The sequence below is a fragment of the Hyperolius riggenbachi genome, chromosome 10, assembly GCF_040937935.1.
Source record: "Hyperolius riggenbachi isolate aHypRig1 chromosome 10, aHypRig1.pri, whole genome shotgun sequence".
Lineage (NCBI taxonomy): Eukaryota > Metazoa > Chordata > Amphibia > Anura > Hyperoliidae > Hyperolius > Hyperolius riggenbachi.
The window spans coordinates 74979151-75007150 of NC_090655.1; the positions used below are offsets into that span (position 1 = coordinate 74979151).

General features: G+C 43.3%; 1 pseudogene; it reads left to right on the forward strand.

The window, feature by feature from the left end:
- On the forward strand, window positions 1-27991 carry LOC137536331 (intelectin-1-like; annotated as a pseudogene).
- Window positions 27992-28000: the final 9 nt, after the last annotated feature.

Below are 28000 nucleotides of genomic sequence, written 5' to 3' on the forward strand. Positions count from 1 at the left end.
GTTCATGCATCTCTTCCTGGTGCTCTCCGTGGTACTTGCTGGTGCCTACGGTGGAAATTCTGGTGAGTATCTGTCTGTCTGTCTGTCTGTCTGTCTGTCTATCTATCTATGGCCAAATGTTCCATCATTTTTAAATAAGAGGTGGAAAACTCATAAAAGATAACCAAAAGCACTAACCACAAGCTATGTCACGTTACTGTAATACACCTGCGTAATGATTATAGCAAAAGACAATGCACATTGGGAGGGTGATTCATTATTGTAAAATAAAATGCAAAGAGAAATGACGGCACCATCCAATGTAATTATGCCCTTTTTTTTTAGTAAGGTTATCAAACATAATGGCCTTGATTCATAAAGCATTACAGCGTTCGGTAATGCAGAAAACAGCTGACTTTACCAAGCACTTAGGAAAATGTCAATTCATAAAGGCTGTTACCGCATGAAAAGCTGAAATTACTGAGCAGTGTGGTAAATTACTGACTTGTGTGGTAAATACCTTTAAAACATGCCAGTAAATGTCAATTCTTAAAGACTAAAACATGCGGTAAAGCTCTGAAATTTTACCGGCTCCTCTGGTGTGGCATAAATAGTAAGGAGACTGTGCGAGTCTGTGGGAAGCCAGCCGTGACTCGCAGAAGCAGAGAGAGCTATGACTGACAGGAGCAGAGAGCAAATAGAAACAGCTACATGTCTCCTGCAAGTCCTGCTGCTGATTGGATGCCGATAGGTTGCACAGGCTTCTCGGGGGGAATAAGCTTTTCTATCCCTAGGCAGCAAGTAGAGAAAACAGAACAAAATAGGTTTCCCCTGGAACCCTTTGGCCATTTAACCATTTAGGTTCCTGTTTGAAGATGCGGCGGAGCTAGTGGGGAATCAAATCAGGGAGAGAAAGAAAAAAGACATCCGGGCACCTTCCGTCTTCAATTGCGTGGCAGTGTTTATTGGTTATGACAAGTCACATACCATTGGCGCTGTCAGCTGAACATCAATGTGATGGTGGTGGTGAGTTGGAGCCGGTGGGGGTGCCAGGTATCAGTCGGGGCTTGCGACGGCCGTTTCGCGTCTTACTAGACGCTTGGTCACGCTGCGCTGAATGGATTCAAGGTCACCGGAGGAAGGGTGAGAGATATATTTGTTTGCTTCATGCCATTCACACGTTTCTGCAGATCGTTAAGCAGGGAGTGCCACTCAACATATCTAGGTCTCACAAGGTACTGGAGCTAGTGGGGAAACCTATGCATGGCATGTGTAATGCTTCCTGGAAGTTCTTCTAAGCTGTGGCAATTAAATAAAATGTTAAGAAAGACTATTCAGAGTGAGCAGAGGCAGTATAACAAACATGTACATTCTAAAGGGATGTTGGGATGCCTCTTACTATTGTAATGCCCTCATTGCAGGGAACAGCCTGTAACAAAACAGAGACAACTCCACGCTGCTCAGCTGTTACCGAAAAGGTTTTTTATCAATGGGCTTTGGTAAATTACCAAACTTCTACCGCACCTGTGAAAATGTTTATGAATTAGCACACAAAAGTCTAAAATACTTAATGCGGTATTTTAATGTCCAGATTTTTTTTATCGTACAGCCTTTTATGAATTGAGGCCAATGGCAGCAACGTTTCAGAACAACATTCCTTTCTCAAGCTTGTCTGTGCCCTTAGTGACACACACAACATCACTCATATTTATACTCAAGGTCACCCAATAAACATCAAGATTCTACTTAACCAATTACAAACCAGTATATTAGCAAACGGACTGCTTGAAAAAGAAACATTGTTACAAAACATAGCTGCCATTATGTTTGATACCCTTACTAAATAAAAGAGCATAATTACATTGGATGGTGCCGGCATTTCTCTTTACATATTGTTGTGTCAGTCCCGTATTGTGTTACAGGACAAGCCGGGCACATCCATTTTTGTATTTTTGGGTAGTGTGAATTCCACCACCTACCTCATTATTATACAGTAAATACAAGATTGACAAAAACTGGCAATTGTGCAACTAACTTAAAAATGTCACGTGCCATGTGTGTGCAAGACCCCGATGGCTGTTAAGGAATTCACTGAATTCCACTGGTGTCCACCAACAGCTACAACTACTTGGGTCTGGAGCTCAACCAATCGGGGAGCTTTAAACCAGCAGTAAAGGCCCTGAAAGAAAAAGCCTGCAGAACATTTTAGGCCATCAGAAGGCAGCTTTACCACCTAAAACCACCAGTGAGAGTCTGGGTAAAGCTATTCGACAGCATCATCACCCCAATCCTGCTCTATAGCAGTGAGGTATGGGGCCCAGTCACCTTCCCAGACCAATCAAAATGGGACTCCAGCCCAACAGAAATCTTCCATCTAGAGTTCTGCAAGTATCTCCTCCAAGTCCATCGCAGCACTTCGAACTCAGCTTGCCGGGCAGAGCTAGGCAGGTTCCCACTATGGCTTACTATCCAGCAGAGGGCACTCTCATACTGGGTGCCTATACAGAGCAGCAACCCCAGCACTTACTACCATAAAGCCTCACTGAGCCAGGGGATGAGGCCATACCACGCGCTCTCAAGCAAAGCGCCAGCAGCCAGCCCAGCCAAGACCACCAACACAGGCTGACAAAAGCCCAAATAAAAGGGACTACAGAAAGCTGCAAGGAACAATACATAGAGGAATGGAGAAGTGACATAAAGAATTCCAAGAAACTCACTGTCTACCAATCACTACAGAGGGAGTACACAATGGCTCCATATCTGGAGAGGCTACATCACCACAAAGACAGACAGACCCTGAGTCTGTACCGTCTGAGTGCCCACAGCCTGGAGATAGAGACAGGGCGGCACAGACAGACATGGAAGCCCCGGGAGGAGAGACTGTGCAGACAATGTGACCAGGAGGTCTTGGAGGATGAGGCCCACTTCCTGCTACACTGCAGCAAATACACACCTGTGAGGACCGCCCACTTCCAGAGACTCTCCGCCCACATCCAGGATTTTACCTCCACAGATGAGGAGATGAAACTCTACATCCTACTGGGGGAGTAAGAAACAACTGTGCAAATAGCTGCCCGATATGTCACAGCCTGCCACCAACTGAGAGGAACATGATACCACATGGACTGTATACCCCCAATACCCCCCATGGACTGTATATCCCAGCCCCCCCATATTGTCTCTTACATCCCCCACACCCTAAGGACTACATACCCCAACCCCCTATACTCTTCCCTTATTCCTACACACACCCATGTTAATGCTTTGTTTTGCTTTGGCAATGCTAAATGTATTTGGACCTGCCAATAAAGCTTTTTTGGATTTGATTGGATTTCCTGGACATCGCTACTCTACTGAATAGCAGGGAGAAAGCTGCTTGGCATGTGATTTACTATAGGCAAGGATGTTATTTTAACACTTCCCCTCACTTGTTTTGTCAGGATAAATCTTTATAAAACACTCCTGCAATGTTTGTTTATCTATTGTAGAAAAAAAAGTTATTTTTTTAATGAAAATCAGCATGCCCCCTCTTAAGCTTTATTAAACCCTCGTTGCCTAATCTTATTTATTATTATTATTATTTATTGTATTTATAAAGCGCCAACATATTACACAGCCAGCTGCTATTTCTCTAGGGGTTTCGGACCTCCACCTCCCGAGCAATACTGGTCAGCGTGGTCCAAAGTGTTAGGAGATACGCTGCCTATCAGTGGGGTAACTACAATTCATGGGGTCCCGCAGCAAAACTCTGATGTGGCTAGAGATGAGCCGAAATTTTCGAAATTTCGAACTGCTTTTATTACGAATGCGAAATTTAACATTACGACCCAAATTCGTAATTTCGTAATTAATTTTCAAATCGTAATTTACAATTTCGTAATCGAAATTTCACTCCCGTAATGACGAATTTCGTGTCTCCAACCGAAATTTTACGTTTTCAGGTTTGTAAGGGTTTCTATCCCTCTAGATGCCTAAAATGAATAGCACAGCCAGCCACCCTCCTCTCTCTCTCTCTCTCTCTCTCTCTCTCTCTCTCGCTCTCTCTCTCTCTCTCTCTCTCTCCAGAGATCTGTAGTATTTCAAAACCATACTCACATTCATGACATGTCCAGGGATCAAACCCAGGCCAACCACATGGAAGACAGCTATGCTCACCACCATACCACCAAACACACACTAAATAGACTGCTAACCTAAATCTTACTTGTAGACAGTCATATGAGACACATGCTGGGTGCAGGGCTTTGTGATTGGACCATGCGATAGAGTGAGGTGCAAAAATGAAATCATGCCTAGCAGAGGATGGTTTCACAGTGCTAAATGCTAGGCTGGCTGTGGTGCAATTGGTTAGTGTGTCTGGCTGGTAACAGCAAGGTTACAGGTTCGATTCCATCCAGGCATGTCTTTTCCTTTTGCGTTCAACAGTTGTCCAAACAGAGCCAACAGAGCCCCAGATAGCCATGTAGAGTTAGGTCACAGCTAGCCTGGCTGTGGTGCAATTGGTTAGTGTGTCTGGCTGGTAACAGCAAGGTTACAGGTTTGATTCCATCCAGGCATGTCTTTTCCTTTTGCGTGCGCGCGCTGCGCCATTGAACCCCATGGGGTATTTTGCGTGCGTAAAACTTTACGCATGCAAAACTTTGTGCTCGGTGTTTGGACAACTGTTGAACGCAAAAGGAAAAGACATGCCTGGATGGAATCGAACCTGTAACCTTGCTGTTACCAGCCAGACACACTAACCAATTGCACCACAGCCAGGCTAGCTGTGACCTAACTCTACATGGCTATCTGGGGCTCTGTTGGCTCTGTTTGGACAACTGTTGAACGCAAAAGGAAAAGACATGCCTGGATGGAATCGAACCTGTAACCTTGCTGTTACCAGCCAGACACACTAACCAATTGCACCACAGCCAGCCTAGCATTTAGCACTGTGAAACCATCCTCTGCTAGGCATGATTTCATTTTTGCACCTCACTCTATCGCATGGTCCAATCACAAAGCCCTGCACCCAGCATGTGTCTCATATGACTGTCTACAAGTAAGATTTAGGTTAGCAGTCTATTTAGTGTGTGTTTGGTGGTATGGTGGTGAGCATAGCTGTCTTCCATGTGGTTGGCCTGGGTTTGATCCCTGGACATGTCATGAATGTGAGTATGGTTTTGAAATACTACAGATCTCTAGAGAGAGAGAGAGAGAGAGAGAGAGAGAGAGAGAGAGAGAGAGAGAGAGAGAGAAGGAGGAGGAGGAGGAGGAGGAGGACGGGCTGGCTAGCTGTGCTATTCATTTTAGGCATCTAAAGGGATAGAAACCTTTGCAAAGTTTAAAATACTAAATTTCGTAATCGTAATTACGAAAATTTGCGTAATTTGCGAAAATTACGAAATTTCGATTACTGCTAAAATCGTAATTGTAGTAATTTCGCGAAATTTCGGAAATTCGTAATTAGGTCATTACGCTCATCCCTAGATGTGGCCCCCCAAATGTTCACACCCCTTCCCTTGCCTCCCCTTTGTGTCTTACATGGGCTTGAGGACCATCTCACAAGGGCCATAAAACACTCATAGCTGGTATAGGCACAAAAACACCTGGTCTGAAGTATAGTCCCCTGTATTGGAGGTAGGGAAGGTTAATAGTTGTGGGCCCCACAGCTCTGGGCCCCCCTGCGATCACATGTGCTGCTCCCCTCTAGTTGTGCCTCTACTGCCTATACTGCCTCAATATTATGGACAAGGGGCTCTTCCTGAGATGCCCATCAGGGGGTGATGACAGTATGGAGGTTACTTACGGTAGAATCTGAAAAGAGGTCATTTTTTACTTCCTTCCTTTTTACCATAAAGGTTTAATAGTTAAAAAAGAAAATCCAATAAAAAGTATTTTTATAAATATATTAATATATGAATATATTAATATTTTAATAAAAATTATTTGGTACTTATGTATTATCCCATCTAGAAGTGACATGTAAACAGTTTGTCAGTTACACAGGCTGGGAAAGTGTATACAATGTTTCTTCAACAGCTGATTCCTCACTACACAGCAGCTGTTAAGCTACCTTGATACACAGCCTGCTTTCTCCTTCAATAGAGGTGCTGTGGCGCCTCTTAGTGGACAAAAGTGAAAAGTGTGGGGCCTAGCCAAATGGCAGAACAAAAAAAAAGAGGAACGGCGCATCAGCGAATTCATGGGGTGCAGACTGCACAAAGAAGACTTATTTATTGCCATTTTATTGGCTATTCGGGACTTTCCCCTTGAAAACCGAATATTCATGGCCTGTAAACACCAAATAGTTATGGCCTGTGAACAATAAATATATTTATTGCCAGTTGCTTATTAAATAGTTTACAGATGATTTCTGTATTAAACTCATTTTTTTCCCCAAATTGAAATGACGTTCTGTATTTTATGACGTAAATAAATGTGTTCACTCTTCATGTATTTGATACACATCGCATTCATATGAAATTTTCACTTCTGTCCTCTAAGAGGCGCTACAGCACCTCTATTGAAGGAGAAAGCAGGCTGTGTATCAAGGTAGCTAAACAGCTGCTGTGCAGTGAGGAATCAGCTGTTGAAGAAACATTGTATACACTTTCCCAGCCTGTGTAACTGACAAACTGTTTACATGTCTCCTTCTAGACTGGATAATACACAAGTACCAAATATTTAAATAAAACATACACTTTTTTCTTCTTTTTTCTTCCTGTCTATGATTCAGTGATTTAAAAGGCACCTGACGTGAATTAAAACAATGTTAGATACTTACCTCAGTAGAGGCTTCCCGATCCTCCTACAGACCGCTTTTCCAGGACAGGATCCCTCCATACCTATTTAACTCATGCATGTCAGATAGGCTCCTTCTGGCTGCAAACATAGCAGTGGATGAGAGCTTCCAGACTGGGCATGCGTAAGTAAGGTCTTCATATGCCAGTAGAACAAAATGCTTGTGCGCAGAGGAAAAAAGTAGTGCACAAGTAGCTACATTATACTGGGCATGCACAGACTTTACTCATGCATGCCCAGTCTGGATGTGCTCTTCCATGGCTAGCATTATGACTAGAAGGTTAAGAAGGACCCTGCACTGGAACAGTGGGCTCTACAAGGATCATGGAAGCTTGTGGACCACCCAGAAGCTTCCAACTACTTAGGTAAGTATATAACTTTTTTCCAATCCCCACTTTAGGTGTACTTTAAAGTCTGTGAAAACCCCCCAAAAAAACAAAAACAGAGGGCTAGCACTGGTACTGATGTATATTGTTTAACACACCAGCTCCAAACAGTTAATTTGTATTTATATATTATAATGTATGCAAGTGCGAATTCGTCTTCTATGTACACTTTCTGCTGGTATTCAGCTGAAGCATTCCCAGGGCGTACGAGAGGAATCGCTGCCGGGAGACTTGGGCACAGGATACAGCCGGTATAGCTTATCCTGGTGATGTTAAATACTATCCCCCCTCCAGGTCGCTGTGGATAGTGTCGAATGGAATAATTCGGCTTCCAACAATTGCTGGAGGCCGAATTATAATGTTTTATAAGTAACGTCAGCTTTGTTTTCTGACGGTGCTAACATTACTCACTGTGTGCCGCTATAGCCGTAATTCCTATTACAGTCTATGGTGGCGCCAGCTGCGCCCAAATCTCCTGCACTGGATTGGAAGTGTTCTGTAAGGGTTGGTGTCAGCACACAGAGAGTATCTGATTATTGATGATCTGCAGTATCACCAACAATACAGATGTATACCTGATTATTAGTGATCTGCAGAATCACCAATAATACAAGTATGGCTAACCTCTGGACACCTAATAAAGTGTAAGTGTTTGGGTGCAACCGTAACTTTAATAGTTTGAAGAAACCACACCAGAGTGGCTGGTGAGGTACTATCAGTACACGAAGCGGTACTAGCCTACAGGCTCCAGCAAGCTGAAGAAACAATACTGAAGAGGCTGAATCTCCCGAGGAGCGGGTGATTCAGAATATGCTGCAGGCAAATGAACACCCGAGAGGTGGGCGAGTCAGGCTGTACGGCAGCCTACGAGATACAGTAATACTAAAATGACAGATACCTAGTGAGCAGGTAATTAAGGCTGAACAATAGCCTAGCAGAGTTGCTTAACCAGCGGAGCTGGCGCAGTAAACACCTCACCAGTGGCGAGGGCCCACTGGCGAGTAGAATGGTCAGGCAGGCAAGGGTCGGCAACAGAGAGGTACGTATAGGTACAGAATCGTGAGACAAGAGAGTAAACAGTAATCAGGCAGGGGTTCAGCAACAGGTAGGCAGATAGGCGAAAGTACAGGATCAGAAGGCAGGATCAGAGTCAGAGGTAATAGCTAAGAGTCATACACAGGAGATCAAAACAGTAAACAATATCCTAGTCTGGGTGTGAACTCCTTGGCATCAACACCCGGGAACTAGTCTACAATAAACAAATAGCAAGACAGCAATATCCTAGACTAGGTGTGAAATCCTTAGCATCAACACCAGGGAACTAGCCTAAGGTCTGAGCGCTAACACGCGAGTATTCACGACAACAGACAGTCCTACAATGAAGCCCGGAGGCTTATGAAGCAGAGGAGACCCCACTGGCACGCCCCTCCGAATCAGCCAATCCTGGGAGCCGTGGGAGTCCTCTGACGTCAGCCGACCGACAGGTCAGCTGACGGGCTTCCTCCCCGCATAAAGGTCCCGTCTGTGCGCGCGCCCGCGCGCTAAGGCGACCCCCTGCCCGGAAGAACGTTCCGTCCTCGGCGTCCTGGGCGTCCTGGACGCCGAGGGTACGGATGGCCGCATGGAGGCAGCTGCGGCGGCGGTGCTGTTCGCCGCAGCTGCCTCGTTTCTCACATGTTCGTTCCCAGGAATGTCTACTAATGGCGGCTGATAAGGAAACATAAACAAGATCATGTAATCACTTCCTCAACTTCAGATTCAGAAAGTGGTGTTTTTAACTGTTTGAAGGCTGCCTTGCTACCATTTTTTTTCTGTTAGCAGGTTTTATGCTGTAAAAAACCTGTTAGAGCGAAGAAGAAATGCTGAGTTTCATACCACTTTAATGTAACTTGGGTGTCCTGAAAAAAATTATTCCATTCCACTATATGTCATTACTTTACCTCTTTAAAGTGGACCTGAACTCAGAACTCCTCTCTGCTCTATAAGATACGCAACAGTATGATAACCTTTACACAAAAAAAATGTATTTGTTACAACTGATACAAATCCTAAAATAAATGCACAGCTTCTACTTCCTGATTCATGGAAGCAGACATATTGTTCACAGCCTGTACTTTCAAATGTGCTTATCTGCTTATCTGCCTAGTGATTATTATTATTATTATTATTTATTGTATTTATAAAGCGCCAACATATTACGCAGCGCTGCACAATAGATAAATGGGTTAACATACAGGTAGAACATACGGAAACTCACAACAAAACAAGATCATGCAAATGATTTGATAACAATTAGACACAAATGAAGGGGAATTACACAGGCTAAACTCTTTAAATACATACAGGGTGCATTTCTGTTATGTTTTCCTTGTGTCCTGTGCAAAATTTGAGGTCCACTTTAAGTTTGAAGGATTTTTTTCATGGGGCATTAGTAAACTCCCCTTAGATTTACCTTATATGGGTGTTGAAAATTTGCAGTTTGTGTTTCTATAAAAAATGATGAGTGAGTACTAAGATATTTTTTTCTCCTTCAGCATGTGGTACACTTTCTGAGAAGAAACAAACTATTCTGAACTTGTTGTCATGTTGGGATGACGATGATGCAGATCGTGCAATATCATCAAATTCCGGTCCCCCCACAGGCTATTTCTCTGGAGGATACAGGAGCTGCAAGGAAATCAAGGCTTCAGACAAGCATGCTACAGGTGAAATACCCCTTTCTTTAACTTTTCTGCTGCCCGGACATCCCCCTTGTGCTTCCGCTTAGCGAAAAGCACAAGGAGGGGGAAAAAAAATTCAAGGTGGCCATCTTGTGGTCAAATAGTAAAACTACATCTACATATTTTTTACATTACAATTTACACATCAGAATCAGAATCAGAAGCAGAATCAATTTATTTTCGCCAAGTAAGTTTGCACCTACAAGGAATTTGTCTTGGCAGTTGCTTAATAAACACAAACAAAAACAATACAAGGACAGACAGTGTGAATATTACAAGTTAAGGACATTATAAGTATAGTGGCAGTAAGCAATGTGAGAATTGTTCATGTTTAGTTCTGTGCTGATTACTTTCAAGTCCTAGCAGCTCTAACGTGGTTCAGCATTAAGTATGGCTACCGCTTGAGGAAAAAAACTGTTCCTGTGTCTAGAGGTTTTGGTAGCGATTGACCGGAATCTTACTCCTGAAGGCATGCGCTGGAAGATGGAGTGAGCTGGGTGAGAGGGGTCAGAGGCAATCTTGGTTGCTCTCTTTCTGCACCTGCTAGTGTAAAGATCCTGCAGGGAAGGTAAGCTACAGCCAATTATCCTTTCCGCTGATCGGATGATGCGCTGCAGTCTCCCCTTTTCTAATGCTGAGCAGGAGCCGAACCATACAGTCATAGATGATGTTATGGTGGATTCGATGATTGCAGTGTAGAACTGCACCATTAGATTTTGAGGTAGGCCGAACTTTTTCAGCTGCCGTAGATGGTACATTCTCTGTTGTGCTTTCTTGACAATAGTGGCAGTGTTGTTGTCCCATTTTAAGTCGTTTGAGATCGTGGACCCAAGAAACTTGAATGACGGCACTTGGGTTATTGTGGATCCATTTATGGTTAAGGGGAGGTGCTGGGGGGGAGATCTCCTAAAGTCTATTATCATCTCCATGGTTTTGAGAGCATTTAGTTCCAAGTTGTTGCTGCTGCACCAGGAGGAAAGCTGTCCCACCACATACCTGTATGCAGACTCATCCCCGTTTTGAATGAGACCAACAACTGTTGTGTCGTCTGCAAACTTCAGAACCTTAACAGATGGATCTGTGGAGATGCAGTCATTGGTGTAAAGTGAGTACAGCAGTGGGGAAAGCACATAGCCCTGGGTTGCACCAGTACTGACTGTCAGAGAGCTTGATGTGAGTTTACCAAGTCTAACACGCTGTCTTCTGTCGGTTAAGAAGTCGGTTATCCATTTGCAGAGGGATTCAGGTATGTGTAGTAGCTGGGAGAGCTTGCTGTGCAGCAGTGATGGAATTATGGTATTAAATGCAGAGCTGAAATGTATAAATAAAATCCTGGTGTATAAAAAGGAAGGAACCGAGAGCCCAATATAGATTAGTAAGTCTAGGCAATTTAGTATAGTGAGAAGGAGTAAAATATATACTCACAAACCAGGGTTACCTCCAGGTAACCACTGTATAGGCAGGTGAGGAGATTAGCCTGTCCCCACTCAGGGTTAAGAAGTCGCTCTCTGTAGTCGTGAAGAAAAAGGGGTATCCCCCTCCACCAAGGGTGGATATACAATGTAACGTGAGTAGAACAAAGGCGCCAAAAGGATAAAAACACGATTTAAAATATTTAAAATTGCTTAGGAGGCAGTGGTGGACTTACCTCCCTCAAGCAGACACAAGGAAGCTGTGTAATTCAATAAAGGTAAATTTAATGGTACACTCCAGGGGTTAAGTACAACGCGTTTCGCAGGTCTACGCCCGCTTCATCAGGTAGTAAAAATAGGAGTACACAGCTGGGAACAAAAAGCGCATATTGGTGTATAGCTGGGAGAGCTTCCTGTGCAGCAGTGATGGAATTATGGTATTAAATGCAGAGCTGAAATGTATAAATAAAATCCTGGTGTAGGTTCCTGGGATATCTAAATGCTGTAGTACATAATGCATACACATGTTCACGGCATCGTCTGCGGATCTGTTAGGCCTGTAGGCAAATTGCAAAGAGTCCAGCAGGGGATCTGTGATGGATTTCAGATAAGTCATTATCAGTTTTTCAAATGCTTTCATGACCAGTGATGTCAGGGCAACAGACCTGTAATCATTTAAACATGTAGGTTTTGTTGTTTTTTTTAATTGGTACAATAGTTGCGCTTTTAAAACAGGCAGGAACAATTGAGAGTTCTAGAGATGCTTTGAATATGTCTGTAAATACAGGCGCTAATTGGTCGGCACAGAGATTCAAGCATTTCGCAGACACAGCATCTGGTCCCATTGCTTTCCTGGTGTTTTGTTTTTTAAAGAGTCTATTTACACCTGATTGGCATATTGTTAGAGCATGCACATCTGGGGACAGGTCAATAGATTGTGTCTGGCCTCCTGTGTTGTGTAGTTGCTGGGGCACCGCAGGGGGTGGAGACGTTGGCTGGCAGGAAGAGTGTTCAGTTTGCCTGTGGCAGAGATGCAAATTGACTTGTTGTGTTTGGCTTTTGTTGGTAGTGTCAAACCTGCAATAAAATGTATTCAGTTCATTTACAAGCTGCAGGTTATGTAGTGAGGGGGGAGGAGATTTCCTCCTGTAGCTGGTAATTTCATGTAGAGATTTCCATATTGTGAATGAGTCGGCGTTAGAAAATTTTTCCTCGAGTTTTTGAGAATAATCTTTTTTTGCGTCGGTAATGGCTCTCTGCAGTTTGTATTTCGCAGCTTTGTAGAGGACTTTATCGCCTGTACGATGTGCCCTTTCTTTATCAAGGCGCAGCTTCCTAAGATGTGATGTGAACCAGGGTTTATCGTAATTGTACCTGGTGCACTTTTTTGTGGGGGTGCAGGACTCTTCACAAAAGGTAATATATGATGTCACAGCGTCAGTGTATTCATTTAGGTCACTGGAGGATATAATAACATTAAAGATTAACTGTTTATTTCCCCCACTAAAATATTACCCAAATACAATTTTTAATGGGGAAAAAAAATTACATAAATAGTTACCTAAGGGTCTGAACTTTTTAAATATGCATTTGAAGGGGGTATGCTACGAATTTTCTTTAAATTATAAGCTTGTAAATAGTGATGGACGCAAAACGGAAAAAATGCACCTTTATTTCCAAATAAAATATTGGCGCCTTACATTGTGATAGGGACAACATTTAAATGGTGTCATAACCGCGACAAACGGGCAAATAAAATACATAGGTTTTAATTATGGTAGCGTGGATTATTTTAAAGCTATAATGGCAGAAAACTGAGAAATAATGATTTTTTTCCATTTTTTTCTTATTAATCCTGTTAAAATGCATTTATAAAAAAATAATTCTTAGCAAAATGTACCACCCAAAGAAAGCCTAATTAGTGGAGGAAAAAACAAGATATATATCAATAAATTGTGATAAGTAGTGATAAAGTTATTAGCGAATGAATGGGAGGTGAAAATTGCTCTGATGCATAAGGTGAAAAATCCCCACGGGCTGAAATGGTTAATTTAACTTCATGGGTATTTCCCGCTAATTAGCAAGAAGTTTTGAATCAGGATGATACCATTTATTGACTAACTTAGAGATAGATAAACAGTGAGCTTTCGACTTATAAAAAGCCTTCGTCGGACTGGTTCCTGACCAAAACTGAAAAACACAGCTTATATACACTGACATACAGAGGAGAAACAATCTTTAGCAAACATAAATGTAATTAGATGCCTTAACTGTTACTGAGGAGGCTTTCCCAGGCATCCTGGCTAAATTGATAAGATCAATAGAATCCTCAACATGACATAAAGCAGACTCTGGTGATGGGGATGCTAATTAGCACATATGTTCATATAGATGTGTTGTACTAGGCTGGAAACATGACTGATTTTTTTTATTTTGTTTAGATGGAATGTACACACTGACCACTGCTGATGGAATTAACTATCAGACCTTCTGTGATATGACAACCAATGGTGGAGGATGGACATTGGTGGCCAGTGTCCATGAGAACAACATGAATGGGAAATGCACTATGGGAGATCGCTGGTCCAGTGAGGAGGGTAGCAATCCATTAAAACCAGCAGGAGATGGCCAGTGGGCCAATTATCGCACATTTGGGCTAGCAGATGGAGCCACTAGTGACGATTTAAAGGTGCAAACTAGTTTTGATCACCGTTTTACAAACTTGCTATACTTTTATTACAGTGCGCTAAGGACATTTTTATGGTTCAGTTTAAAGCTAAAGTGCAAGGGATAGAGGTAAACATGCAGTTTTTAAAAACTTTTATAGCAAATGTTGTCCAAGGCAGAAGTATTTAACTACTGCTGCTGCTGCTGCTGCTGCTGCTACTACTACTACTACTACTCCCAAAGCATAACATCAGGTTATTTGTGCATGGGGTGCTTGTCTTTATTTGTACACCTCCAACCCCTATGCACAGTTTCTTCTACACCACACTGGATGCTTGGTTTGGCGGTATAGCCGACTGTTAGCTATCTTTTCTATGCAGTGTATGGTTTGGGCACGACTATTGTTTAAAGTGACACTAAAGGAAAAAAACCCTCATGATATAATGAAAAGGTTGTGTTAGTACGGATGATTAATAGAACATTAGTAGCAGTAGTGTCATATTTTTATTTTCAGGTATATAGCTTTTTTTTATAACATTGCATCATTCTCTAATAATTGCAGTTTCCACAATACACTCAGCATTTTAAATTAATTTCACAGAGCAGGCTCCTGACCCTTTGAACTTTTCTCTGCAGAAAAACTATAAACAAAGTAGAACCAATGAGAAATAGTTGAGATAAGTGCTTCAAAAGAAAGTGCTGTCCAGGACTTTATAAAGTTGCAGAACTCACAGAAGCTCTTTTGCATAGATAACAACTTAATCTTCCTGTCTTGGGAACAAGATGAGGCACATGGAGTGGGAGGGTCTGCAGTACAGGGATGATACACATAGAAGAGGGAGTGGCACATGGAGTGGGAGGGTCTGCAGTACAGGGATGATATACATGGAAGAGGGAGCGGCACATGGAGTGGGAGGGTCTGCAGTACAGGGACGATATACATGGAAGAGGGAGCGGCACATGGAGTGGGAGGGTCTGCGGTACAGGGATGATTTACATGGAAGAGGGAGCGGAACATGGAGTGGGAGGGTCTGCGGTACAGGGATGGTACACATAGAAGAGGGAGCGGCACATGGAGTGGGAGGGTCTGCAGTACAGGGATAATACACATGAAAGAGGGAGCGGAACATGGAGTGGTAGGAGCTGCAGTACAGGGATGATACACATGGAAGAGGGGGCTGCACATGGAATGGGAGGAGCTGCAGTACAGGGATGATACACATGGAAGAGGGGGCTGCACATGGAATGGGAGGATCTACAGTACAGGGATGATACACATGGAAGAGGGGGCTGCACATGGAATAGGAGGATCTGTAGTACAGGGATGATACACATGGAAGAGGGGGCTACACATAGAATGGGAGTAGCTGCAGTACAGGGATGATACACATGGAGGAGGGGGCTACACATGGAGTGGGAGGGTCTGCAGTACAGGGACGATATACATGAAAGAGGGAGCGGCACATGGAGTGGGAGGGTCTGCAGTACAGGGATGATACACATAGAAGAGGGAGCGGCACATGGAGTGGGAGGGTCTGCAGTACAGGGACGATATACATGGAAGAGGGAGCGGCACATGGAGTGGGAGGGTCTGCAGTACAGGGACAATATACATGGAAGAGGGAACGGCACATGGAGTGGGAGGGTCTTCAGTACAGGGATGATACACATAGAAGAGGGAGCGGCACATGGAGTGGGAGGGTCTGCAGTACAGGGACGATATACATGAAAGAGGGAGCGGCACATGGAGTGGGAGTAGCTGCAGTACAGGGATGATATACATGGAAGAGGGAACGGCACATGGAGTGGGAGGGTCTTCAGTACAGGGATGATATACATGGAAGAGGGAGTGGCACATGGAGTGGGAGGGTCTGCAGTACAGGGACGATATACATGGAAGAGGGAGCAGCACATGGAGTGGGAGGGTCTGCAGTACAGGGACGATATACATGGAAGAGGGAGCGGCACATGGAGTGGGAGGGTCTGCAGTACAGGGATAATACACATAGAAGAGGGAGCGGCACATGGAGTGGGAGGGTCTGCAGTACAGGGATGATACACATGGAAGAGGGGGCTTCACATGGAATGGGAGGATCTGCAGTACAGGGATGATACACATGGAAGAGGGGGCTACACATCAAATGGGAGGATCTACAGTACAGGGATGATACACATGGAAGAGGGGGCTGCACATAGAATGGGAGTAGCTGCAGTACAGGGATGATATACATGGAAGAGGGGGCTGCACATGGAATGGGAGGAGCTGCAGTATAGGGATGATACACATGGAAGAGGGGGCTACACATGGAATGGGAGGATCTACAGTACAGGGATGATACACATGGAAGAGGGGGCTGCACATAGAATGGGAGTAGCTGCAGTACAGGGATGATACACATGGAGGAGGGGGCTACACATGGAGTGGGAGGGTCTGCAGTACAGGGACGATATACATGGAAGAGGGAGCGGCACATGGAGTGGGAGGGTCTGCAGTACAGGGATGATACACATAGAAGAGGGAGCGGCACATGGAGTGGGAGGGTCTGCAGTACAGGGATGATACACATGGAAGAGGGGGCTTCACATGGAATGGGAGGATCTGCAGTACAGGGATGATACACATGGAAGAGGGGGCTGCACATGGAGTGGGAGGATCTGCAATACAATGATGATACACATGGAAGAGGGGGCTACACATCGAATGGGAGGATCTACAGTACAGGGATGATACACATGGAGGAGGGGGCGCACATAGAATGGAAGTAGCTGCAGTACAGGGATGATATACATGGAAGAGGGGGCTGCACATGGAATGGGAGGATCTGTAGTACAGGGATGATACACATAGAAAAGAGGGGGCTACACATGGAATCTGAGAATCTACAGTACATGGATGACACACATGGAAGTGCGGGCTACACATGGAATGGGAGGATCTGCAGTACATGGATGATACACATGAAAGAGGGGGCTGCACATGGAATGGGAGGATCTGCAGTACATGGATTATACACATGAAAGAGGAGGCTACACTTGGAATGGGAGGATCTGCAGTACAAGGATGATACACATGGAAGAGGGGGCTACACATGGAATGGGAGGGGCGCTGCTGCACATAAAATACGTGGCCTAGGGGCAAAACAAGTATAAATCTGGCCTTGGACAAACCTGATAGCACAATATTGGTAAAAGCTCATTGCTGACAATGTTACCCATAGCATCACACTGTGACCAAATGAACAGGCATCTGCCCAATATGTACTCATCTAAGGAGTTATTTCTTGTTAATTGTGTTGTCATGTTATCTGTTTAATACCCCTTCAATACATAATAATTAAAAAAATATTAGGGATGAATGATCACTATGTGGGAAATGTGCAATACATACATATAAAATGTACATTTCTCCTAGAGTGAAATGCACTGTAAATGACCTTTATCCTGTCACTTACAGAAGGTAGTAAAAAGGTGACTGATCTGACAGATGTTGGACTAGTTCATCTCTTCATGGGGAATCTCAGTATTTCCTTTACTCTTTACAAAAGCACTTCCTGGAAAGGATCTATACAAATGTGTAAAGCAACTTTCCTAGTTGATCGCACACAGTTTTGGCAGTTTGGGCAACTGAAGTTCAATAAGTGCTTTTGAAAATAAAGAAAACTCCCAGAATCTTACATGAGGTGCTAGACTCTGGGAGAAATGTATTTATATGTATGTAATTTAGACTTTTTATGATACAGTTAGATACAGTACTTACCAAGGTGGAAGTAAGGTCTTTGGATGATCCTCAGGCTTCTCCAATGTTGATTTTACTGCGGCAGGCAAGCACATTCTTCTTTGTGATTGCACTTTTGCAGGCGCAAATACAGCTCCAAGCAGGCGCAAGTATGGCGCGCCCCTGGGCAGTAGCATGGAGCCACTTGTGCACAAAGGAAAAAGCCTTGCACAAGTGGCTCCCTGTTACTGTGCAGGCTGTACTTGCACCTGCAGAGTAAAGCATTGCTCGTACACGGATGGGAGCCGGGGTGTGTAATCATATTCAATGGCTGATATTGTGGAGAAACTCCTCCCACAGTGTGATGTCATGAGATTCATGACCATGGCCCTGACAGTTTGCTGTCTGTGAATCTTGTTGCATTGAGGGAAATAATGGCTTTTTCCAACTGCCAAGCAAGCAGTATCTCCCTCTGTGCATAGAATTCTCAGTAACGAACATTCCGTACAGATCACCTGGAACTAAAGATGTCTCCACCTGTTATAAATTTCAGAATGTAAATCAGGGTGAGGAAAGATTTTACAAAGGCCAAACACTGACTTAAAAATCTATTAATGAATATTGTAAACAATAAGCAATTGTATTCAATATGTTATTTTCACTACAGTTCCTCTTTAAAGTAGCATTATTATTATTATTGTGGGAATGAACAGAGGCGACAAAAAGGATAAAAGTAGCTAACACTTTAAAAAAAAAATGGGGGAGGCAGTGGTGGACTTACCTCCTCCAAGCAGACACAAAAACAGGTTGATATTTTATCATATTATATCAACAAGCAAATGTATTTATATATACTCTCCAAAGGGTTTAAATCAATGCGTTTCGCAGGTGTGGTCCCACTTCATCAGGCAATAGGGGACGGAGCATAAAGCAACAGGTGTCTATGACTCAGCCTAGCGCCTCTTATTATTATTATCCTTTATTTCTGAAGCACACAGTACTGTACATCTGTAAGGAGTGTAGATTACAATCAAAGGAAACAGGCATTTGCAAAAACTTGACACATGAGTAGAAGAGGAAGCCTGCCCCATCAGGCTTATGACTTCAGAAGTGAGTATTCCAAATTAACGCTAATCTTCTGTTTACTTGTAGAATCCTGGTTATTACGATATCACTTCCAAAGATTTGAGTGTGTGGCACGTTCCTAACGACACCCCTGTGTCTCAATGGAGAAACGCAGCTATCCTGAGATATCGTACAGACAATGGCTTTTTCGCACAGGAAGGTGGTAACCTCTTCCAGCTGTACCAGGTAAGTAACCCACTGACTGCTTTACTCATTGTCAGACCTGAGCGTACTTGGCACAGACAGACACTACAGTCACATTTCACAACTGTTTTGCACAAGATTTTAACTACAAATCATGTAATTCCACAGCAAAACTTTGATAACACCCCAGATGCTCCTCCCCCCCCCCCCCCAAAAAAAAGAAAACAACAACTATTTTTGAAGTTGACACATACAAGTCTATGGTGTTTATTTACTAAAGCTGGAGAACAGAGCGCTAAAGATTCTAGTTCTGAAGAGCTCTGAAGATTCTTCTAGCAACGTGGGCAGAACCTTTTTTAAAAAAAAAAACATTGGCTCTGATTCACTAAACTGCCATAGGATTGCCATGTGCAGGTAGTACTAACGCTGAGGGAGCCCCGCCCATCAATTCATTAGCATCAAGTACATTACACGGCAGGTTATTTGCAAGGCATGCTTTATGCCAGTAACGCACATGACACTATAGGTTAACAGGTGATGCCTCCTCAGCGTTAGTACTGGTAGAATTGCAACAGTATAGGGTTGATTCCCTAAGCTTAAAGGGACTCCGAGCAGTGCAGAAACTATGGAAAGATGCATATCATTGTAAAGCTCTCTTTCTCCTCTTTCCAATGATATATAAACCACCACCCTACGTCTTTTAGTTTTCGCTATTTTCGCGATTGAAATTGCCGCGACCGCGATTTCGATCGCGAAAATAGAGAAAACTAAAAGGTGTAGGGCAACGATTTAGGTGTCGTCAGAAAGAGGAGAAAGAGAGCTTTAAAATGATATCCATCAAGCCATAGTTATATTGTATTACACAGGACGACACTTTCCCCAGTGTCAGCAGCTCCATTCTGCTGAATGCAGCTGCTGACTTTGACAAAAAGTCGCCCTGTGTAATACAATATAACTATGGAAAGATGGATATCATTTTAAAGAGACTCTGTAACATTAAAAAGATCCCCTGGGGGGTACTTACCTCGGGTGGGGGAAGCCTCCGGATCCTAATGAGGCTTCCCACGCCGTCCTCTGTCCCACGGGGGTCTCGCCGCAGCCCTCCAAACAGCCGGCGACTGTGCCGACTGTCAGTTCAATATTTACCTTTGCTGGCTCCAGCGGGGGCGCTGTGGCGGCTTTCCGTTCCGAACTACACGGAAATACCCGATCTCATTCGGGTCCGCTCTACTGCGCAGGCGCCGGAAACTTGCGCCTGCGCAGTAGAGCAGATCCGACGGCGATCGGGTATTTCCGTGTAGTTCGGAGCCGACAGCCGTCAGAGCGCCTGCGCAGGAGCCAGGAAGGTAAATATTGACGTCACCGCTGCACGGACTCCACGGAGGGCTGCAGCGAGACCCCTGACGGATGGAGGACGGCGTGGGAAGCCTCATTAGGATCCGGAGGCTTCCCCCACCCGAGGTGAGTACCCCCCAGGGGATCTTTTCATGTTACAGATCCTCTTTAAAACTCTCTTTCTCCTCTTTCTGACGACACCTAAATCGTTGCCCTACGCCTTTTAGTTTTCTCTATTTTCGCGATCGAAATCGCGGCCACGGCAATTTCAATCGCGAAAATAGTGAAAACTAAAAGGCGTAGGGTGGCGGTTTATATATCATTGGAAAGAGGAGAAAGAGAGCTTTAAAATGATGTGCATCTTTCCATAGTTTCTGCACTGCTCGGAGTCCCTTTAATAACAGCAGGGCGCGGTAATAATCTCCAGCACACACTATGCTGCCATAGCGTGCGCTGCTAAATTAGGCTATGCTCCTATAGTTTAACGAGCGCATCATTGAACCTAATGAGCTCTCCACTGTACCCGCCCTCAGCTTCAAAGGACAAGATTCCTGCACTTTGATTGGGCCAGTAGACTGACTGTCAAGTGACAGGCAGCCTATTGGGCCAATCAAAGTGCGGGGATCTTGTCCTTTTGAAGCCACTGGACCTGCTACCAAGGGGGAAATATTTGCAGCAACTGTCTGGGTCATATCAGAAGTCAGTGGGACTTGGTGAAACGTTGTTTGCATTCATGCTATTGTAGTAACATGCTTGTATCCACAGTAAGACAATACTTTTAACCTGTTAACAGCCACAAACGAGTTATCACACTTTAAAATAATACACTGCTTTCGTCTTCAGCCACTATAACTCATTGTGCTGTAAATATTTGGCTTGCTTTGAGCTCTCTTCTCCAAGCAAAACACAGAGAATCTGAAAGCAGAAGCCCTCTTTTATTGTCTCACACTGCCCCCTCGTGACAAGTGGCCATACACACACATTACAGCAGAACTAATTAGAAGCTAGGCAATCTAAGAAAGAAGAAATTAAAAAAAGTGCTAAAATAAATTGGCTGCTAAAGGGTTAATAAACCCAGAACAGCCTGGTGTGTTCTGCACATGAGGCTCAACAAGTCCACTATATTCTGATATTACCCAGCTAAGGGTATTAAAGCTTTCAGATAATTAAAAGACCACTATCGCAGAAAAAAATAAGCAGTTAAAATATGACAGGTTTTGGACTAGTCCATTTCCTTATGAGGGTTCTCAGTATCTCTCTTTTGTTCTTTTCAAAAGTATTCCCTGGAAAGAATTGCTACAAAGATATCAGCCAGCCTCCCTACCCATTTGAACACTATTTTGGCAGATAGACCTAGCAACTGCCTTTCAGGAAATGCTTTTGAAAACAAAGTTAACCCAAGAATCCCCCATGAAAAGATGGATTAGTCCAAAACCTGTCAGTTGTGTTAGGTTTTAACTGCTTACTTTTTTTCGCAATAGTCTTTAAAAAAAATTACCTCCATAGTTTTGTATCATTAACAAACCAATTACTGCAAACCTACTAATTAATGACAAATATCTTTAGTTTATAGCGTGGTAACTTGATTCATATATATGTTTTTAGAAATACCCTGTGGTGTACGGGACCGGTAACTGCAACAAAACGGCCCAGCTGTTGCAGTTACGTATGACTTTGGAAGCATTGAGAAAACCAGATCGTACTACTCCCCAAATGGCGCAAGTAAGAACATCATTACTATTCCATAACAATCCAATCATAAACAATCCAATCATGGTTATGGTCAATTGGAAATGATTGTTTGTGCCCGCTAATGGCTGAAAACGTGATAACTAGTTTGATCAGACTGCTGGATTGATTCCATTAACTGATTGAGTTAAAAGCAGCAGATTTCTGGCAGCACTACAGGACAATTAGTTGACTCAAATGGCAATGGAACCAACTAGGGGGAATGCGTTATTGGATCTGATCATTTCTAATAGAGCAGATAATGTATCAAATGTGCAGGTTCAAGAACATTTGGGAAATAGTGATCACAACATGATAACGTTTGATCTGGTGACTGATAGGCCACGGGGCAGCGGGACCACTAAAACTATGAATTTTAGAAAAGCAAAGTTCACTCAAATTAGGCAGGCACTAAGTTTGGTGAACTGGGATAATGTACTACAAGGGGAGGACACTGAAGAGAAATGACAAGCTTTTAAACTTTTTCTCAATCAATATTGTAGTATGTATATCCCATATGGAAACAAAATGTCTAGGAATAAAAAAAGGCCTCTATGGATGAATAGAAAGGTTAGAGATAAAATGAAGAGGAAAAAGAATGCCTATAAGGTCCTAAAACAGGAGGGGACCAAGGCTGCACTAAGCAATTATAAGGAGTGCAATAAAAATTGTAAAAAAGAAATTAGGCTGGCAAAGATCGAAGCTGAAAATCAAATCGCTACGGATATCAAATCTAACCCAAAAAAAGTTTTACAAGTACATCAACTCTAAAAAAAAGAAAGGTTGACTGTATAGGACTCCTAAAGGATGAGGGGGGGAACTCAATGGTGGATGACCAAGGTAAGGCAGAGTTATTAAATGCTTTCTTTGCTTCTGTCTTCACAAAGGAAACAGCACTGTTGCAAATTACGGATGCAGAAGAGTCTCAATCTTCCAACTGTAATATTAAATACTTAACGCAGGAAGAAGTGAAGGCAAGACTAAATAAATTATAAATAGACAAGGCACCTGGCCCGGATGGCATGCATCCTCGGGTCCTAAGGAAATTAAGTTCAGTTATAGATAAACCCCTTTATCTTATCTTTTGTGACTCTCTTTCCACTGGCAGAGTCCCAATGGATTGGCGTACAGCCCACGTTTTCCCATTATTTAAGAAGGGCAAAGACTCAGATCCAGGAAATTGTAGACCTGTAAGCTTAACATCAGTTGTATGCAAACTATTTGAGGGGTTACTAAGAGATACTATACATGACTTCATAGTAGAAAATAATCTTATTTCTCAGCATCAACATGGGTTTACTAAAGACAGGTCCTGTTTGACTAACATGCTCAGCTTTTATGAAGTAGTGAACGCTAATGTGGATATTGGGAATGCTGTAGATGTGATATACTTGGACTTTGCATAGGCCTTCGACACTGTTCCAGACAAAATTCTGGTGCAAAAGTTGAGGATGCAAGGACTGGGGAAGAGTCTGTGTGCATGGATAGGGAACTGGCTAATGGACAGAAAACAAAGAGTTGTGGTCAATGGATCGTACTCAAAATGGGAGACTGTTAGCAGTGGGGTCCCACAGGGGTCTGTACTGGGTCCAGTGCTCTTCAATTTATTTATTAATGACCTAGTAGATGCAGTAGTGAGCAATGTTGCTATTTTTGCAGATGATACAAAATTGTGCAGAATCATCAACTCTCAGGAAGATAGTGTCATATTGCAACAGGATCTGGATAGGATGGTTGTATGGGCACATACATGGCAGATGAAATTCAATGTTCAATGAAAAATGTATAGTCATGCATTTTAGTTGTACCAAGGGTCTAACACCATACAAAATAAATGGGATACAGTTGGGGACTTCAAACTTGGAGAAGGACTTAGGAGTACTCATCGACAACAAGTTAAATAATTGTACTCAATGCCAAGCCGCTGCAGCTAAAGCTAGCAAAATTTTGGGATGCATTAAAAGGGAAATAAAAACTCGAGATGCTAGCATAATATTGCCCCTGTTCAACTCTCTAGTAAGGCCACATCTGGAATATGGAATTCAGTTCTAGACACCACATTACAAAAAAGATATTGCAGTTTTAGAGCAGGTGCAGAGACGAGCAACAAAATTGATACGTGGGATGGAAGGTCTCACTTACCAAGAAAGGTTAGATAAACTGGGTTTATTTAGTCTAGAGAAAAGACGCCTTAGAGGGGATCTAATTAACATGTATTAATACATCAGAGGGCAACATAATAGCTTGGCGGATAAGCTTTTTGTCCCTAGGCCTTCTCAAAGGACTAGAGGACATGATCTGCGCATGGAGGTAAAACATTTTAGCCATTTATTTAGGAAAGAGTTCTTTACAGTAAGAGTGATTAAGATGTGGAATGCATTGCCACAGGAAGTCGTTATGGCAAACTCTATACCTGCATTTAAAGGGGGCTTAGATGCTTTCCTTGCGTTGAAAAACATCCATGGCTACAATTACTAGGTAATGCCTAATGATGTTGATCCAGGGTTTTTATCTGATTGCCATCTGGAGTCGGGAAGGAATTTTTTTCCCTTTTGGGGCTAATTGGACCATGCCTTGTAAGAGTTTTTTCGCCTTCCTTTGGATCAACAGGGATATGTGAGGGAGCAGGCTGGTGATGTACTTTGTTCTCTGGTTGAACTTGATGGACGTATGTCTTTTTTCAACCAAAATAACTATGTAACTATGTATGTAATTAGCAGGTTTTTAGACATAAGTGGGCACAACCAATTGTTTCCAATCGATTTTAATGATTATTATTATTATTCAGTATTTATAACGCCAGCATCTTCCACAGCGCTGTACAGAGTATATAGGAATGTCACAACTGTCCATCAGAGAGGCTCACAATCTAATCCCTACCTTACATATGTCACTGTATGTATCGTGTAGTGTGTGTATAATAGTCTAGGGCTAATTTAGGGGGAAGCCAATTGACTTATCTGTATGTTTTTGGGATGTGAGAGGAAACCAGAGTGTTTAGAGGAAACCCACACAAACACGGGGAGAACATACAAACTCCGTGCAGATAGTGCCCTGGCTGGGATTCAGGGACCCCACACTGCAAGGCAAGAGTGCTAAGCACTACGCCACTGTTCTGCTACAAGAAACAATGAGAAACAATTGCTTGTCTGTGGGATTGTATCGTTAATGGCCACCTTTTATCAGTTTTGTACCATTTATAAAGAAGACAATGCTGATGTATTTTCCACTCTTTACAGGTGAGTTCACTGCCGGATATGTCCAGTTCCGTGTTTTTAACACAGAAAAAGCTGCCATGGCTATGTGTGCCGGTGTGAAGGTGACAGGCTGCAACACAGAACACGTGAGTATTACTGCAGGTCCTCTTGGACACCTTTGCGCTCTTAAAAAGGGAACTTGTAGTGGCAGAGGACCTATTTACTAAGACAAAGCTACCATTATGCAAACTGCCCACACAGCAAGCATTAGGGCTGAGAATAGCAATTCCAAAAAAACGCTTTGCCAATGTATTGCAATGGTGGTGAACCCACTAGTGAGATTGCAATTAGGATAAAGTTCTTATTGGGTAACCCGGTCACCTTTCCTATTAAGTGAACAATCAAAGGCCCACCCCCACTTTGCAGATCCCTTCCCTGCCTACTATAAAAGGTTAAATAGGATTAAATGGCCCAGATCAGGGCCGGATTTACCATATGGCACTGTAGACATGTGCCTACAGGCGCCTGATGATGGGAAGGTGGCTCACTCTCCTCCCCTAGTGCCTCCATCCCTCCTTCTCTATGCAGAGTCCTGAGCATGGTACTGTAGGCCTTTGCTTACAGGCACCTGATAATGGGAAGGTGGCTCACTCTCCTCCCCTAGTGCCTCCCCCCTGCCCTACCTATGCAGAGTCCTGAGCAGAGAGTAAATGAGAGCTTACTTACCCACCACTATCTACTTAATACTGAGGGTACCTCTGGCTACCTAATGCTAAGGAACATCTGTTGCTATGATGGTCAGGCAAGGGAGAAGGGGCAGCTGGGCCAGCCAGCACACTTGTAGCTCCTGTGCCAGCTCACTAGGCTCCTGTGATGTAAATCCGGGCCTAGCTCTGGTTGAATGATCTTTTTCCCCCTGAGTTTTCACACAGGAGATGTTCTCCACGCTTATTGACAAAATATGGCACAGATAGTTTACATATTGGTAAATTTCATTACAGATTTTCTTTACTACAGACTATTCCAGCCCCTATTCTCACACGTAAAGTAGAAGCTTGGCACTGAGCCAAAACCTTGTAGTAAACGCCTTTGAGACATCCGTGGTAAAGGGATATGTATGTGGACACACAAACACCCATAGACGTCTACTGCAGGCAGAAGTAGTTTTGTATTAAAAGCTTTTAGATGTCCAGGGTATATGGATGCGAAAACACAGAACACCTATAGAAGTCGGCTGCAGTCTAAAGCCTGGTACACACCATGCAATTTCCCGTCAGATAGATGGGTCGAACAGATCATTTCCGACAAGTCCGATCTGATTTCCAAACGATTTGCATAGAAGTGATTCGAAAATTAATCAGAAAAACGATCGGAAATTCGATCGGATCTGTCATAAATTATCTATTGACCCATCTATCTGATGGGAAATTGCATGGTGTGTACCAGGCATTAGGGTTAAAGATCTGCCAAGCAAGTAGATCGAGCCATTTTATGTTTCTCTGCTCCCTATTACAGTTTGCACACTCCACCCAGAAAAACACGGTGAGGATATCATTGACCATTTCTGAATGAAACTCCAGGAGGTTAAATTGTGGTCAGAGAGCAAAGTCCCAGTGTTACTCGGAAACCCCTTTTTTAAAATCTGAATAGATTCGGATTCGGATACCCAGATATCCGGATCCGAATCGGATATCCGAATCCGAACTTTTGAGTATCCGAGTAGAATCGGATATCCGAACCCAATATCCGGTCGGATTCGGATATCTGGATTGAAAACCGGAAGTGGCCTTTAAAATGCTTCCAAAACGGTTTGTAAGGTAAAAAAATCTCTCTCTCTCTCTCTCTCTCTCTCTCTCTCTCTCTCTCTCTTTCTCTCGCTCTCTCTCTCTCTCTCTCTCTCTCTCTCTCTCTCTCTCTCTCTCTCTCTCTCTTTCTTTCTCTCGCTCTCTCTCGCTCTCTCTCTCTCTCTCTCTCTCTCTCTCTCTCTCTCTCTCTCTCTCGCTCTCCTCTCTCTCTCTCTCTCTGAATTTTGGCCATTGAAGGTGATTTTGGCTTATGCTCGGATATCTGAACTAACTATCCGCCTAGAATTCGGATAGTTGATGGAAAATCCGAGTGTGCTCGGATAGTCTATTTGGATTTTAAAAAATATCCGAATTGCTATTCACAGTTCGGATAGTGGAAAAAATTTCGGATTATCTGTGTAACTCGGATATCCGAGATCTTGCTGAGCACCACTACAAAGTCCTAATTAACTGACAAGCCATTTACACTGTTCATAAAAGAACCACATGAAGGAAATCAAACACGGTTGTCAGTTACTGTGGGGGTCTTTTGCTATTTTAGAATGTTCAGTACAATAAACAGTATGTATAATGATCATTATCCTATTAACTGGAGTTTCCCTCTAATTGAATTTCAGTAAGGACTATTTTATCTGAATATTGATCTGTTTTTGCCCCCCACCCCCAAAAAAATGTATAGCAAGTTTAAATACTGCCCATTACCTGATTTGATATGTACTACGTATGTTTTATTGTAGCACTGCCTAGGAGGAGGCGGCTTTTTTCCAGAAGCCAGCCCCCGCCAGTGTGGAGACTTTGCCGGCTGGGACTGGGACGGCTATGGGAAACGTGCCGGGTGGAGCGCCTCCAAGGAGATCACAGAGTCCGCTGTCCTGCTCTTCTATCGCTAATCTGATGTGATAATTCTTGCTGCTTAAACTGCTGTAATGTGCAATAAATACAACTTCAATATGTAACAAAACCAAGCAAAGGTAAATAATAAAAATACATTCCAAATATACTGGCAT